The sequence below is a fragment of the Callorhinus ursinus genome, unplaced genomic scaffold (assembly GCF_003265705.2).
Source record: "Callorhinus ursinus isolate GAN/ISIS: 27379988/994484 unplaced genomic scaffold, GSC_fseal_2.0 scaffold45, whole genome shotgun sequence".
NCBI lineage: Eukaryota > Metazoa > Chordata > Mammalia > Carnivora > Otariidae > Callorhinus > Callorhinus ursinus.
The window spans coordinates 11,793,904-11,811,333 of record NW_027397107.1 but is presented as its reverse complement, the minus strand read 5'-3'; the positions used below and the strand labels follow the sequence as shown (position 1 = coordinate 11,811,333).

Genomic DNA, 17,430 nt, shown 5'->3' with positions numbered 1-17,430 from the left:
AATATGACTCTAAAAATGAAAAATAAAAAATGTTTTTTTTTTTTTAAAAAAGGGATTGATAAGATGTTGGTTGAAAAAGGGAAAAAGAAAAATATAAAAAAACAGTCAACAAAAATTAATTTTGATGAAATAATGGATCATGGTAAAAAAAAAAAAAAAGCCATGAATCTATGTGCAGTATTCCCCTAGCGCTGGAGTTCTCCCCTTCTCCTTGATCGATCAACTTGGTCTTGGCTTGCTGGCTGTTTGTGCTGATCTTCTGGGGGAGGGGCCTGTTGCTGTGGTTTCCAAATGTCTGCCGGAGGCGGAATTGCCCCGCCCTTGTCGGTCCGGGCTAAGGAAGCTGCTCCGGTTTGTTCTCAGGAGCTTTTGTTCCCTGCAAGCTCTCGGTACAGCTTTGGAGGACCAGGGCAGAAATGGTGGCCTCCCAATCTCCACCCGGAGGAGCTGAGAACTCGGGGCCCCGCTCCTCAGTGTGTCCCCAGAGAAAAGCAGTCATTCCCGTGTCCCCGGTCTCGGGCCGCACTCCGTGCTCACCCGGCCTGTGATCGAGCGTTGCTATCTCTGGCACCCGACCCCGCACGGAGTCTCCAAACCCAGCAGATCCCTGCAGTGCGTTCCCGCACCGCTCCTCCCCGGGAAGGAAGGGGAGTCTCTCCGGATCTGCTGCTTGTTGGGTCCCTGCTGGGGGAGCCGTGCCCCGTCTGGGCCGCAGATCACAGTTTATGGCAACCCCGAGCTGAGAGCCCGCGTCTCTGCTCTCTCTCTGCAGCTGGCTTCCCCGCTCTGATACCTGGGAGCTCTGCCGCACTCAGGCACCCCCAGTCTCTCCGTGACCCCAAGGGTCCTGAGACCACACTGTCCCGGGAGGATTCCACCCCCCGCTTAGCCATTGCAGCGACGTCCCTCCGCCGAGCCAACTTCTAAAAGGTCCGATTTTGTGCTCCGCGGCTCTATCACTTGCCAGAAGCGGCCGGCGGAGGCCCCTCCCCCGCCGTCTATCCTCCCGAATATCGCCTCGGATTCACTTCTCCGCACGTCCTACCTTCCAGTAAGTGGTCGCTTCTCTGTTCAGAGAGTTGTTGCTACTCTCCTGTTCGATCTCCTGTTGAGTTCGTAGGTGTTCAGAATGGTTTGATCCCTATTCAGCTGAATTCCTGAGACCAGACGAAATCTCGGTCTCCTACTCCTCCGCCATCTTGCTCTGCCCCCCCAGCTAGTATCTTTAAAGTCATGATTCTGAACTCTAGGTCCGACATCGCACTAATGTCCGTATTGAGTAGGTCCCTGGCAGACGGTACTATCTCTTGTTCTTTTTGCTGAGGTGAGTTTTTTCGTCTTGTCATTTTGTCCAGATTAGAATAGATGAATGAGAGACCAAAATGCTAACAGGTTAACAACGTCCCCAGCAAATATACTCTATACAAATCAGAAAAGATCTGAAACCAGGGGAAAAGAAAGGGAAAGAAAGAAAAAAGAAAGAAAAAAAACGAAAAAGAAAAAGATTAAAAGCAAAAACAGAACAATACATAAAAAACCGAATATGATCAAATATGATCAGGCTGGTGCATAGATAGGTGCCACACAGATTTTGGGCGTATTTTGGTCTGTTAGAAAAAAGTGCCTCCTAAAAGTTTAAATGAAGAAAGACTTATATATGTACAAAATAAGGGTTGATACAATGAATGGATGGAAGATGACTGTAAGGATGAAAATTATAAAAGATTTTATAAAAGGAATTGATACAATAAGAAGTTGTTTGAAAAAAGAAAGAAGAAGATTTAAAAAAAAGAGAATATGATCAGGTAGGAGACTAGAACAAAGGCATACAGTAGTGATTTAGGGTATATTTTTATTTGTTAGAAGAAACTGTATCTGAAAATTTTAAAGAGAGAACAACTTATATATATATGCCAAAAATAAGGGTAACTAATAGGAAGGGATAAAATACGACTCTAAAAATGAAAAATAAAAAATGTTTTTTTTTAAAAAGGGATTGATAAGATGTTGATTGAAAAAGGGAAAAAGAGAAATTAAAAAAAGTTAAAAAAATTAACTTTGAAAAACTAATGAATCGTGGTAAAAAAAGCCATGAATTTTATGTGCAGTATTCCCCTAGCGCTGGAGTTCTCCCGTTCTCCTTGATCGGTAAACTTGGTCTTGGCTTGCTGGCTGTTCGTGCTGATCTTCTGGGGGGAGGGGCCTGTTGCCGTGGTTCCCAAATGTCTTTGCTGGAGGCGGAATTGCCCCGCCTTGTCGGTCCGGGCTAAGCAATCTCCTCGGGTTTGCTCTCAGGAGCTTTTGTTCCCTGCAAGCTTTCTGTACGGCTTTGGAGGGCGACAGTGAAAATGGCGGCCTCCCAATCTCCACCGGGAGGAGCTGAGAACTCGGGGCCCCGCTCCTCAGTGTGCCCCCAGAGAAAAGGAGTCAGTCACTCCCGTCTCCCCGGTCTCCGGCCGCACTCCGTGCTCATCCGGCCTGTGACCGAGCCTTTCTATCTCTGGCACCCGACCCCGTGTGGAGTCTCCAAACCCAGCAGATCCCTGCGGTGCGCTCCCGCGCCGCTCCTCCTGGGGGAGGAAGGGGAGTCTCCCCGGCTCTGCCGCTTGTTGGGTCCCTGCTGGAGGAGCAGTGGCCCGACTGGGCCGCGGATCACAGTTTATGGCAACCCCGAGCTGAGAGCCCACGCCTCGGCTCCGTCTCTGCAGCCGGCTTCCCTGCTCCGATACGTGGGAGCTCTGCCGCACTCAGGCACCCCCGGTCTTTCTGTGACCCCGAGGGTCCTGAGACCACACTGTCCCGCGAGGGTTCCACCCCCCGCTTAGCCACTGGAGCGACGTCCCTCCGTGGAACCGACTTCTAAAAGGTCCGATTTTGTGCTCCGCGGCTCTAGCACTTGCCAGAAGCGGTCGACGGAGGCCCCTCCCCTGCCGTCTATCCTTCCAAATATCGCCTTGGATTCACTTCTCCGCACGTCCTACCTTCCAGTAAGTGGTCTCTTCTCTGTTCAGAGAGTTGTTGCTGTTCTCCTCTTCGATCTCCTGTTGAGTTCGTACGTGTTCAGAATGGTTTGATCCCTTTCCAGCTGAGTTTCTGAGACCAGACGACAGCCGGGTCTCCTACTCCTCCGCCATCTAGCTCCGCCCCAGCCAGGGATTTTTGTTTGTTTTGTTCACTTGTATACTCTCAGACCCCAGAACAGAGAATGCTGAATGAATCAGAGTCTCTCCTTGCGGACTTATATTGGCTCAGTTCCTTAATTTTGAAAAATATATGTCCAGGGTAGTTCCCAGCCATATTATGAAACTGACATATTATCTTGGGCCTATTTATCTTCACTCCTGTGTAGAATCTTTCCTCTGTAGCTCCTCCCTTGCAATGCTGATCTTCTGCGACACAATGCTGTCGTGTTTGATAAAATGTCAGTGAATTAGGTGTCTGTGGAGTTTGGAATTTTTATTAGAAATAACTTCAGGAAAACATGCTATCCTTTAAATTTGTTACTACCACCTAAAATATACGAGTGTTCTAGTGTTTATAGAGTTAATAGGAGAGGCGGGAGAAAAAAAGACGGGGATGTTGGTTTAATTATCATTTACAGAATACATTTCATGAGCCTACATAAATTATGCATCATTGACCTTTAAATGAATTTAGACTTAATGAGATTATTTCACTATGTTTAAAGATGTAACATAATTATTTTATTATGTTTTTTATTATTTCCTAAGCTTATTTATGCTCCTCCCCCCTCATCAAGGCCCAAGTGTATTGCCTTCTCATCTAATATTTTTAGGCTGTTTTCTGGTTTGAGGTTTGTAGAAATCTGATCTCACTGAATTACAGTGTTACTTAATTGTTTAATTTTCCAGGGCACTCTACAACAACTTTTGCTTTAACAGAGACCTATGTTTCCAAAAGAGTTAAACTTTGTGATATGAAAATGGTTTCTTTAAAAATGTGTTTTGCAACAGGAATCTTTATCATCCTGGACACAAACAGAATAATGAATCTAAAGCTCAGCTTAGGCTCAGCGTTCTGCCCTCTAGTGTTGGATCTTGAAAGTGCAGATTAATTTTGAACACGACTTTGTGTTCCATGGTGTCCTAGGGTCCCCAGAGGATCCCAAGAAATCTGAAGGGAGGGAGGAGGAGGCCGAACAGGCTGGACTCTGGCCTCATTCCTTTCAGATGCAGAAGCTCCACTCGTTCACATTTTCCTCATTTTGGGACACTAAGTTCTTAACGTGATAAAATAGTTGTTTTGGTGCCTCAAAAATAAAAAAATTAAAACCTATAGTCCTATAGGAGCGCCTGGGTGGCTCAGTTGGTTCAGCATCCGACTCTTGATTTCAGCTCAGGGTTGTGAGATTGAGCCCTGCCTTGGGCTCTGGGCTCGGTGGGGAGTCTGATGGAGATTCTCCCTCTCCCTCTCCCTCTGCCCCTCCCCCCGCTCCTGCACTCTCTCTGTCTCTCTAAAATAAATAAATCTTTAAAAAAACCCCGCAAAACTATAATACTAGAGTATAAAGGTATGAAACCTAAGAGGTGATTGTAGTATTCATGTTCGTTTACATCATTGGATTTTAGAATTTGGGCTATATTTTCTCATATAAAACATATAAATGCTTGAACTAGCCCCAAATAACTATTTAATGTATGGCGGAATTTAACATCTGTCTATCTATATCTATCTATTTTTTAAAAAGATTTTTTATTTCTTATTAGAGAGAGAGTACAAGCAGGGGAAGTGGCAGGCAGAGGGAGAGGGAGAAGCAAACTCTCCGCTGAGCAGGGAGCCCGATGTGGGGCTCTACCCCAGGACCCTGGGATCGTGACCTGAGCCAAAGGCAGATGCTTAACTGTCTGAGCCACCCAGGCGCCCTTAACATCTATATATTTTAAATAAAAAAATACACAACAGAAAATAATGTTTATATGTTCAGGTTTCATGAACTCATAGTCAAACAGCCAGGCCTGGGAACGCATTTGCAATGCCGTATTTATTGCTGATAATCAAGAGGTCTTTGATCTTCCTGCAAGGAGGTTCTGTTGGAGGCATCCTGAAAGCAATTCTGTTTCTGTGCTGTGACTTGTAATGAAATGTTCTCCTTAATCTTTCATGGAAACAATCCTGTTTCTCTTTTGTTTTCTGGGGGGGGAGTCAAAGCGTATGGGGGTGGGAAATGGATTTTACTGGGCATTGGAAGGGGCCTCAACCCCTGAAGATGGAGTTGAGAGGATCAAGCGTTTTCCAACCTTCCCAGGAAAGGATTCAGATATCCCTGGCTGTTTTCTCCTAAGGTTCTGCTTGTCTTCTGAATTTCTGGGACTCTAGCCTGATTCTCCCAGTTCAGAATTTGGGTTTTTGGTTGCTTGCTCCCCTCTTTGGCTGTGTGGCGTTTTGATAACTTCCAGGGATTCTGAGCTCTTGTTTCCTGCCCCTGTGCCTACTTTAACAGGAAAGCAGAGACTTGGAGAGAACAAGAAAAAGAAGGGGTGGGGCAGTGGATCAGCCTGTAAGGATGTGGGAATTTCGTGGGGTCCACTGTGGAGGAAGGCTGTGTGTGTCCTGGGCCTTCTGGAGGTAGGTACATCTAGGAAATTGGTGTTGATTTGCTTCGTCTTGTTATAGTGACCAGGAATATGCTGGGGTACTTCCAAGCTACTTGGGACTGGGGAGGCAGGAGTTTCTAGAGGTGTGGAGGGGCCCAAGAGGATAAAACATCTTCTCAGCCCAACGATGTAAAAGGGAGCAATTCCTCAAGAATCTAATGGTATTCTTCAGTGAGCTGGAGAGAAAGGATTTTGTACCTGTGGAAGGCAGCCTCCAAGATGGCTTCCAGTGATTCTTCCACTTCTTAGTATTCACGCTCTTGTGTGATCCCTTGGAGTGTGTGTTGGACCTAGTGACTCTAATATAGATTGTGGCAGAAGTGAAGAGATGTCCCTTCTGAGATTAGGTTCCAAAGAGACTGTGGCTTCCATTTTGCTTACACTCACTTTCTCTGGCTCTTCTTGCCTACTCGCTCTGATGAAGCCAGCTGTCATTTTGTTAGCTGCTCTATGGAGAGGCTCGTGTAGTAAGGAACTGAGGGTGCCTCTAGCCAATAGCCAGTGAGTGTGTTTGAAAGCAGGTCCTTCCCAAGTCAAGTCTTCAGATGAGATCCCAGCCTTAGGCTGACACCTTGATTACAGTCTTGAGAGAGACTCTGAGCTGGAGGACACAGTTAAGCCATGTCCAGGTTCCTTACCCACAGGAACTGAGAGAATAAATATTTGTTGTTTTAAGCTGATACATTTTGGGGTAATTTGCTATGCATCAATAGATAACAATACAGTGCCCTTGGAGAAGGAGTGTTGGAGGCTCTTGTTTTATGTAGGTGATTGTAATGAGTGGCTTCTATTACTCAACCATTTCTTGTGATTCCTGAGCTAAGGGAGTTGAGGGGTGTGTGGAAGAGTTGAGCCAGGGTCAGGGTCATGTCATTGAACTGTGCAGTACCCTTTCCCCCAATAAAGAGCTCCCATATCCTTCCATAGGGGAGTTAAAATGAGCATTTGAAAACTTGTCATGCAGAGATCAGGAGAGCCTACTCAGGGCTGGTCCGAGAAGCCATGTAAACCAATACAGGAACTGTGACCCAGTCTAGTCGAGTAAGGAGACGTTTGTCTTTATCCCTCTCTAAGTCCTCAACACTAAGTAGCCAGAGCCTATAAGAAGGGATGGGTGAGGGTGTGAAGGGGTAGGGCTCTTTTTTTTTTTTTTAAGATTTTATTTATTTGAGAGAGAAAGTGAGAGCGTGTATGAGCTGGGGGAGGGGCAGAAGGAGGGGGAGAAGCAGACTCCCCGTTGAGTCTGGGCTCCCTAGCCCAATGTGGGGGCTCCATCCCAGGACCCTGGGATCATGACTTGAGCCAAAGGCAGACGCTTAACTGACTGAGCCACCCAGATGTCCCCGAAGGGGTAGGACTCTTGAACACATCAATATGATAGGTTTTCTGTGTACGAGGGCACAGCCTGTCACCATCCAAGAGCGACCTGGCAGCCAGCAGAGGCAGGGGAGACCTTGTGACATCCAGTAGGGGAAAGAGAGGTGGCCCCTAGAGTCACAAGTTAACACACCTCAAGGGGGCTATGTATATAAAAGATGCTAGAACAAGCATTTGAAAGCAGTCTCTGTTTTTGTCTAGTAAAGCATTAAGGTTCTATCGTTTTCTCAAAAGTTTTACTTTCATTCTCTAATCACAGGAAGCACCATCTTATTTATTTATTTTTTTTAAAGATTTTATTTGTTTATTTGACAGAGAGAGAGAGATAGTGAAAGCAGGAACACAAGCAGGGGGAGTGGGAGAGGGAGAAGCAGGCTTCCCGCGGAGCAGGGAGCCCGATGCGGGGCTCGATCCCAGGACCCTGGGATCATGACCTGAGCCAAAGGCAGACGCTTAACGACTGAGCCACCCAGGTGCCCCCCTTCTTCTTCTTCTTCTTTTTTTTTTGTTTAAAGATTTTCTTTATTTACTTGAGAGAGAGCACAAGCGGGGTAAGGAGCAGAGGGAGAAGCAGACTCGAGCAGGGTACGGGGCAGAGAGAGGACGAGAAGCAGGGCGCCCCACCAGGGCTCGATCCCAGGACTCTGGGATCATGACCTGAGTTGAAGGCAGATGCTTAACTGACTGAGCCACCCAGGCGCCCCTATTTACTGTTTCTTTAGGAAAATCTTTTTGAATTGCTCTCAGTACTCTTAAAAAATATTCACTGTAGGAGAGAAGAAAGAAAGAAAGGAAGGGAGGAAGGGAGGGAGGGAGAGAGGGAGGGAGGGAGGGAGGGGGGGGGGGGGGGGGGGGGGGGGGGGAGGGAAACAAAGAAACAAAGAAAGAAAAAGCAAGGATGATTCCAGTGCTTAGCAGATTCATCAGTGAACATCTCGGTGTATATTCTTCCAGTCTTTTCTAAGCTGTTCATGTTCTGTTTTACACAGTTGAGTCATACCACAGAAACACTTTTGCCAACATCTTTTGAAATTTACCGTAATAATAACTTGAGCATTTTTTTCATGTTTCCAAGTATATGACCATATTTTTTTTTAAAGATTTTATTTATTTATTTGAGAGAGAGAGAGAATGAGAGATAGAAAGCACGAGAGGGAAGAGGGTCAGAGGGAGAAGCAGACCCCCTGCTGAGCAGGGAGCCCGATGTGGGACTCGATCCCGGGACTCCAGGATCATGACCTGAGCCAAAGGCAGTCGCTTAACCAACTGAGCCACCCAGGCGCCCTATGACCATATTTTTTAAAAAGATTTCATTTTTAAGTATTTTCTATACCCAGCGTGGGACTTGAACTCACAACCCTGAAACCAAGAGTCCTACACTCCACCAACTAAGCCAGCCAGGTGCCCTGACCATATAACATTGTTTTTGAGGGTTCCATAGTATTCCATTTAAAAGATACAACATAATTTAGGGTATTTAATGTCCTCTTGGTGGGCATTCAGAAAGGTTCTAGATTTTGATATTCAGAGATGACTATTACTTTTCCTTACTTGGTGTAACCAAGTGAGATCAAGTTGAGAAAGGGGCATAGACTTAATGCAGTGAGACCAGGGAGAGACATAGAACGTCCAGGGGTCTTGAGAACTCTTGATGAGATGCCATGTTGCCCACAGTAAAGAACCTGGATACAGCCAAGAGGTAATATTACAGATAAGTAGAAACAGGGATCAGATGTTATCTGCAATCGCTTTAGAAACTTTTGAGAACAAGTATATTGCAGGGACCGTTTAAATGTTGCTTAAACACCCCAAAATGAATTCTGACAGGGCAACAGTGCCCCTGAAGATGGAATACTTAAAACATCCTGTTTAAGCCACACCTGCAACAGGGACCCTCGCACAACTCCTGGAACCGGACGCATCCCCAATGGGAGTCCAACCCAAGCTTCTGGCTCTTAAGGCCAGTGGATGTATGGAGGCTAATTTCTGAATTTAGAAGCTTCCAGGGGAGAAATGGTGTTTTTCGCTAAAGGGACAAGAATGTGAGCTATGTGGCCGGGTATGCCAGCTCACCTTTTTTTCTGATTTCCCTTCTTATTCGGTCTTGAGAAGCCGTGCAGCAAAGGGGCTGCTGATCAGCAGCAGTGACCGAAGGGGGACATGGGTCAGAGCGGGACGGGCTGCTTGTATGAGGTCTAGTGCCAACCTTCCAGAAAGAAATACTTCAGGGGCGCCTGGGTGCTGATCCTTTTCAGTGGGGTAAAGCAACAGGTATACAGGAAAATGTGGAAGGCCCCCAGGGCTCCTGTGAGTGGGTTCATCGCCCCCAGGTTGGAAGGGCAACTCCTGGAACAGCACAGCAGGTGGCCAAGGACACCGTCGGCCACAGGCTGACCTGTCCACGAATCAGACATCTGTTTTTTTGTCTTCTTCATGTTTGAATCCAGTGGTACCTCAAAAAACTGATGGATGGAGTTGGTAGCAAAGGATGCAAGCCCTCTTCCGACAAAAGGATGTAGGAGGCAGGGCCGGTCAGAAGGTCCCCGAGCCAGTGCAAACCCTGCTGCGAGCTGTGGGTTTGATTTTGGACAGCGGAGCCATAATTGCTGGCAGATCATCCAGATGGCAGCTTCATGTCTCCCCACTGCTTTCTGGAAGCTGGTTCCAGTCCCAGCAGTAGTTTTCCTTCGGCTTTCTGGACAGAGGCAGGCTGGGGGTGGGAGAGGTCTTATGTCCTACATGTTTGCTGTGGCCTGACCCAAGGGGTTTTTTCCAGGAAAGGAACTGGTGCTGGTCTGGCTTCCGTTTTACTTGCTGCTTGAGGCTTCTGTCCAGTTGTGTGACATGCAGGCGCTTGAGGAAGGTCAAGTGCTGAAATGTCGTCCGCGGCTTATGGATGATCCTGAAAAGATGCATTAACGTGTGAGGGGATTCTTCCATTGACTTTTTTTCTGGAAGCCAGACACATCCTCCGACCCAGCCTGTCAGGAGGCGTGAGGAGAGAGTGTGCGGGGATGCGGCCATAGTGCCCGAGTCTGGAGGCTCTCCTCATGGCTGCTGGGCACTGCCAGCTCCCTTTTCCTGAGCTTTCACTTCCACGGTTAATCTTCTGTGCCTGGGGGGGGCACACCACGTAGGGAAACAGCATGAGCCCACGGTCCACAGGCAGGCAGCATCCTGGCCTCTTTGGCAGCATTTTCACAAATCATCTCTAGAGCCTGTTTCACCATAACCCCAGCCCCCTTCCTAGGGTTATCTCCACTTGCACAGGTGGGGCTGACCCAGGGCCCTGCTCCTCCTCGCAGAAGCTGGTTTAGTGCTTCAAAGAGGACAGTTAGAGGTGGCGGCTAGTGCCACTGAATTGTTCCTGGAACAAGCATTGACGACCCCTAGGATCTGCGTAGCCACCCAGCTTTAGCACATAGACCCAGGAGTCTCATTTCCTGGCAAAGTCGAGGGACAAGATTGCACAGGGGTCAATGGGGTTTAGTGATTGAGCAGAGGGTGTGTCATTAAAACTTTTTTTTTTTCTGATGATGAATTACACATTTTTATTTTGGATAATTTTTATTGTGGGAAAAATATCAAATAGCATAAGAACAAAAATAAAAAGGATTCTGGGGGCGCCTGGGTGGCTCAGTCTGTTAAGCGTCTGCCTTCAGTTCAGGTCATGATGCCGGGGTCCTGGGATTGGAGCTCTGCATTGGGCTCCCTGCTGAGCGCTCCCCCTGCTTGTGCCCTCTTGCTCACTCTCTGTCTCTCTCTCAAATAAAAAAATAAATGAATCTTAAAGAGATTCTGGAAGCTCGCCCCCCCCAGAAGTAATAGCATCTGTTTGACTGTTAGACATGAAATTTTTTTCTTAAAGATTTTTTTTAATGTTTTATTTATTTATTCATGAGAGTCAGAGAGAGAGAGAGAGAGAGAGCGAGGCGGAGGGAGAAGCAGGCTCCCCGCCTAGCAGGGAGCCCGATGCGGGACTATTTTATTTATTTGAGAGAGAGAACGAGCACACAAGTGGTGGGGGGTGGGGTGGGGAGGGATGAGGGAGAGGGAGAAGCAGGCCCCCCGCGGAGCAGGGAGCCTGATGTGGGGCTTGATCCCAGGACCCCGAGATCATGACCTGAGCCACAGGCAGATGCTTAACTGACTGAGCCACCCAGGTGCCCTGACATGAAATTCTTTTTTTTTTTTTTTAAGGTTTCATTTATTTATTTGAGAGAGAGAGAATGAGAGAGAGAGCACGAGAGAGGGGAGGGTCAGAGGGAGAAGCAGACTCCCTGCTGAGCAGGGAGCCCAGTGTGGGGCTCGATCCTGGGACTCCAGGATCATGACCTGAGCCAAAGGCAGCCGCTCGACCAACTGAGCCACCCAGGCAACCCCGACATGAAATTCTTAAATAAGTTCCTTTTCCAGTTATTACTGTTTCATAACAAACCACCGCCATGCTTAGTGGCATCAATCACCCATTTTCTTAGGCTCATAGGTTCTGTGGGTCAGGAATGCGAGCTGGGCACAGCCAGGTGGAGTGCCTCTGCCGCATGGTGTCTGGGGCTTCAGCTAGGGAGACTCAGAAGCTGGGGATGACTTGACTGCTGAGGGTCAGAATCATCTGGAAGTGTCTTCACTCACACATCTGGTGGGTGATTCTAGATGATGGCTGGACCTCTCCCTGACCGTCAGCTGGAACAAATACAGCTAATCTCTCCATACAGACTAGCTTGGGCTTCCTCACAAGAATGCAGCTGGATTCCAAGAGAGAGCATCCCAAGAGATAGGAAGTCGAAACTTGCCAGTGTCTTAAGAGACTGGACATGGTCATAGTGTCATTTTTGCTGTATTCTGTTGGTCAAAGACTAACAGAACCCGGATTTGACATGGACCCTACATCTTGATTGGAAGAATGGGAGAGAATTTGGGAGCTCTGTTTTAAAATCTCCACAGTTCCCCAGATGGTATGATTAGGAGGTGAGGGTCTGGGTTCATAGCTCCCTTCCGTCCTTACTGGCTGCGTGCTCTTAGGCAAGTTCATTGTGGTAGAAACTATTGTTCACCAGTGTCTATTTCTCTTCTTCTCTTCCTGGGAGCACAAAGAGGCTATTCCCCCAGCCCCTTGCATCGAGGTGGGCCCCAGAGACTAGTTTTAGCTGGTGGACTGTGAGCGGAAGTGTCAGGTGTCACACTGAGTTGAGGGGAGGAAGAGCCACTGGTTTTCTTGCTCTCTCCCTCTTGCTTGCTATCTCACTGCCGGGGATCAAGGGGCGGCTCAGCGTAGGAGGTCGCAATATGGAAGGAGCCTGGGTCCCTGAGTGATGGCTAGAGTGAGTCCTTTGTTCCATGCTCTCTGCCCCAGGGGTGTGGGGGAGATGTAGGCTTTTGTGGGGGAGACTGAAGTTTTGTGTGTTTTTTCTGTGATAGTGGTCAGCCTTCCCCGACCAGCACATTACCCCAACCTCTCTGAACCTGTTTCCTTGCCTGTAGAGCGGGGTATTAGCTGCGGCTATCTTTGGGTGCCCTGCAAATGAAGTGAAATAGTTTATTGTACGGGGCCTGGCCCGTAGTCAGTGCTCCGTGGATGTTAGCGACAGTTACTGAGTGTGACTGCCAGCTAGAAGAGGGGCAGGTTTGTGTGTGGAAGGGTCGGGTCTAGCAGGAGTGGAAGAGTACGGTTGCCCTCGTCGTCATCATCAAGATGGCCCCCACAATCTCCTGAACACCTGCTTGGGCCAGCTCTATCCTAGGGATGTTCCCCCTGTATTCATTTCAGTCCCCTGAGGCAGATATTATTTGTCTTGATGTGGAGATGTGGATCCCGGGGCCCAGGGCTGCTGCTGAAGCGGTTTGAAGTCATGGGCAAGCTTTTATTTTACTTATTTTTTTTAAAAGATTTTATTTATTTACTTGACAGAGAGAGCATGCGCACGAGCAGGGGGAGTGGCAGGCAGAGGCAGAGGGAGAAGCAGGCCCCCCGCGGAGCAGGGAGCCCGATGAGGGGCTCGATCCCTGGACCCTGGGATCGGGACCTGAGCCGAAGGCAGACGCCCAACTGACTGAGCCCCCCAGGCGCCCCACGGGCAGGCTTTTAAACTCAGGGCTCCCCGACCTCAAAGCCTGACTTGTTTTACTGCAGGGATGACACCTCGTGCATTTCTGGGAACTGTGACGGTGTATTTAAAGAAAAAAAAAATGAGGCCTTCTGCCTGCTGCCTCACCGGGGAGGTGGTTTGTTTTCCTTTTGAGATTTTCTCTACTTCAAGTCGAAGGGATTTGCTTTTGTCAATTAATCCTTTGGCAGATAGCTTGCCTGCAAATGTGGACGGCCCCTGCTTCTTTCCCGTCCCCAGGGCCCTCTTGCTTTTCTGTTTTGTTTGAACTCCATGGGCTCTCTGTGGAGAAAGGGACTGGATCTCCAGAACAAAAAAGCCCATGTCTGAGTTCTGAAAGTCTCTCTTTGGTTTGAGGCCTCCTGTGAGTAGAGCGGATATTTTAAAGTCCTCTCAGTGACGCTGATAACCCAAGGTGGGATTATAACACCAAAGTGGCCTGCTTGCTTGCTTTTTTCTGTGTCACTTGCCGATAGCAACTTGGATTTCCACAAGAATAAGAGAGGCTTGGTGAAGCTTTGTGCTAGTACTTAAAATCCTGGTACTAGATTTATTCCATGAACCAGTGATCAATGCCTCTAAGCAATTGCGTGCAACTCGTTCCCTCTTCCTCCTCTTTGAGACATTGGTTTTGGCTTTAGCAACATACCCCACCGGGTAGACCGGTAGATCAGCAGGTGTGGATTCGGTCATTGGCATCATGGGGCTGTCCCTGGACCACATTTGTGTTTTCATTAGGAATTCAGTTCTAACTGCCACTGTGAGGTTGTGCCCACTTGCAGTGTGCTGAGCCCAGACAGGAAAAGACAAGCATTTATGACCTATTTTACTTAAACTGTTCCTCTTCTGGCTCAGATAGAACTGTCAACACAAACCGTTTCTTTCTTTATTTTTATCTCACGGGGAGTTTTTCTATCTATACGAAGGGCAAGGGGAATAAAACCAACTTCTACCCTTCAGATTATCTTTGAAATATCTACAAAAGGTTGGGGGGAAAAAGCCTTGAGCACTTGGTGCTAGAACAATGGGTAAAGTTGATTTTCTTCTAGAATATTATTATTATTATTATCAATACTATATTATTGTTATAGCATTATAGAATATTGTAGAAATTCTGCTGCAATAAAACTTTGAGAACTATTGTGTTCTTTAAAAATGCTACTACTGAAGATGAAGACAAAAAAAAAAAAATCTTTGTGGCCATTTAAGAAGTCACACAAGATGGCGCCAGAGAGCCAGAGAGGAGATGGGTTTGCTTCCAAGGGACAAGAGAGGCCTGGGGGAAAGGGGCAGACAGTGGGTGACAGAGACTATCCCTGAGAGACGGCACCTGAATGCCGCGAGGCAGGGGCGGTAGCAGTCGCCTCTGCACACCCTCACAGCCCAGTCTGTCTCCCCAAAGCCTTTTCACGAGCTTTTCAGCTCAGGTACCATCTTCCGGCCGAAATACACGAAGAGGCAGGTTGGCCTTGAGCTGCGGAGGGAGAAAAAAGGAACAGTAAGAAGGCGCAGAGCTGTTCCCTTGGACGCCGGAGTGAGCACGTGCCCAGCAGCGAGCGCGTCTCCCGTCTCCCGGATGCGTGGCCGTCGCCAGAGAGGGAGAGCAGGAACGAGCAGGACGGGGGAAGGTCAGCTTCTCCTCTCTGGGACCCCAGTTTTCCAACTAAAGAAGGGAGGACTTCATTTTTAAGAAATTGTGGCCCAAAAAAAAAAAAAATTATGGCAAAATAGGGCACCGGGCTGGCTCGGTCAGTGGAGGTGACTCTTGATCTCAGGTTCATGGTTGGGTGTAGAGATGACTCAAAAAGATAAATAAAAACTTAAAAAAAAAAAAAGAAATTGGCAAAATATACATGACATGAAACTTAGCATTTTAACTTTTTTTTTTAAAACTTTTTCATTATGGTAAAATACATAACATTTACCATCCTGTTTTTAAGTGTGCGGTTCCGTGGGATTAGCTCCGTTTACATTGCCGTGGGGTCAGCACCCCATCCATCTCCGACCCTTTCCGTCTTGCAGAACTGAAACTGTGCCCCCATTTGACACTAACTTCCCCCCCCCAGCCCCCTCTGCCCATCCCCTGGCAGCCCCCGGTCTCCCTTCTGTCTCTGTGAGTTTGACTTCTTGGGTGTACACAGATCCCTTTGAGTCTCTGCCTTCAATTCTTTGGGGTAGATACCCAGAGGTGGCATTGGGGGATCAAATGGTAATGCTGTGTTTACTTTTTTGAGAAACTGCCATACTGTTTGCCACAAGGGTTCCAAATTCTCCACATCCTTGCAACACCTGTTGCTTTCTGTTTTTATTTATTTTTTTTCTTTGATGATAGCCATTCTAATGGGTGTGAAGTGGTTTTGATTAGCATTTCCTGGGGGAATTTGTTTTAATTAATTGTTTGTTTTAAGCCACAGAATCTTTCTGCAGTCCAGAGCTTGTGCGGTGTGGCCTGGTGGGTAAGGGCACTGGATCCAGTGTGTGACGGCCTGAGGGAGCATCCCAGCGCTCACAAGGATGGTGTGAGTCACAGCCGCTCTGAGCCTCAGTGTCTTTACCTGCTGGCTGGGGTTCATCATAACTCCTTCCACAGAGGTTGGCTGGAGGAATCCAGAAAAGCTCTCGGCACAGCTCCTGGTATGCTGGAAGTGCTCAGAAATGGTAGCTGTGTACACAGAAGCCCAGGGCATGAAGCAGTTCGCCAGGGTTGCTGTAGCCTTCCAGTTGCTTTCCTTATCACCTGCTCTCCCCCACATAGCTGACATCCTGCCCCCATGTGCGGCATCTCTAGCAGAGAGGAGCCCACCTTGAGCCCTGTACTGAGTAGTTTCCAGGCTCCCTCTCCGTGCTGGAGTCCAGGTCAATCACGAGCTCACCGAGCCGCTGCCCAAGTCTCAGTTAGAAAAAATAGCGTCACTAGCGTCACTGTTACTGTCAGCCCTTGGGAGCGAATTCTAGGCTCTTGGTCCACGCTCACTCTTTCCAGGTGCTGACACCTGTGCCTGGGGTCCCAGCCCGAAGGCTCAGTGAGGGATAGAGTAGAACACCTGGGTGAGCCTGGAGCTTCCATCTGCCCAGCTCAGCTGCTTCTGGGAGAGACTCCTCCGCGCTGTAGGGAGGTCTTCTGCCTCTGGGAATTTGAGCCAGTGGGCTTCATAAAGAGGGGAAGTGTTATCATTACTGAGAACATGGAAGGAAAAGGGGATTGGAGGAAAGGGGATGTCTTGAACTTCATGAAATGTGCTCGCCCTTTGCAATTTGAACAGAGCAAGAAGTAGTATGCACTAGAGTGCAACAAATTCACCAATAAGTCAGGAAGCTTGGGAGGAGAGAGAGGCTGGGGCAGGACATGGGTCCCTTCCCTTCCAAGGAGCCAAGGGGGTAACTTTGCAGGATGACTGGGTTTTGGCTCCCCGCCAGGAGTTTCTGTTTAGTGCGCAGGAATAAGCCTTACAGAAAGGGATGGTGTCTGCACGGGGTGGTTGCAGAGCTGCAGACACAGGCAGGCTCACCGAGGAGCCTTGAGCTGGGGAGGCCGGGCTATGGGGCAGGAGCAGAGAGAAGAGAAGGGCTGGCTCAGAAGAAGGGCAGAGACCAGGCCTGAGCTGGTGAGATTTCAGAGCGTACCAGAGCTGCCTGAGGTGGTAATGCTGCAAAGAAATTCTTCCTGGGGGAAGGGTTGCTGCAGAAAGTTCCTCAGTTATCTGCTGAGGAGTGGGGCCTGGGAGAACCTTTATGGCATGCAACAGCTGTTTACGGAGCACTGCTTTTGGTCCTAAAAGGCCCGGTAGTGAAGCAGTCAACCTAGACTCAAGTCGGGGTCACAGCAACTCACGCCAGGCTAGTCAGGGAATACAGCCTGGAGGAGGTGATATGTGAGCTGGGCCGTGGAGCTGGGCGCATAGAAGTTTAGATGAAGTATGGAGCAAGGGGCAGAAGTGGGATAGAGGGTGACTGCGGGTGTAGGTCTAGGCAGAGGAAATAATATGTGCAAAGCTTTAATGGTGAGCAGGTGTGGGAGGTTCTGAGAACCTCTAACGATGAGCCGTGGCTGCAGTGGAAGGTTTCCTGTGGTGGTTGTGTAGGTCTAAGTTGAGTTGAAGAAGGAAGAAGGGCCAGGTTGTGCTAGGCCTTTTAATTTCATAAGCCTGGTGAAGGAGTTTCAGCTTTATCTTGAGGACAGTGGGGAGCCAATGGAGGGTGTGAAGCAGAGGGGTGACATGATAGGACATGCCTTTTTGATAAAGGACTCTGTGGAGCCTGGATGGGTGGGGGCAAGACGTGAGTCAGGTGCCCGTATGGCCCTCCTCCACTCCAGGCTGACTCTATTCCAGGGT

General features: G+C 48.3%; 1 protein-coding gene and 1 pseudogene across 1 annotated transcript in view; one reads left to right on the top strand and one right to left on the bottom strand.

Moving 5' to 3' along the window:
• Positions 1 to 17,430, top strand: part of FAM174B (family with sequence similarity 174 member B) — a 150,402-nt gene that overhangs the window by 53,927 nt on the left and 79,045 nt on the right. The window lies entirely within an intron of this gene.
• Positions 9,188 to 10,016, bottom strand: LOC112839889 (protoheme IX farnesyltransferase, mitochondrial pseudogene; annotated as a pseudogene).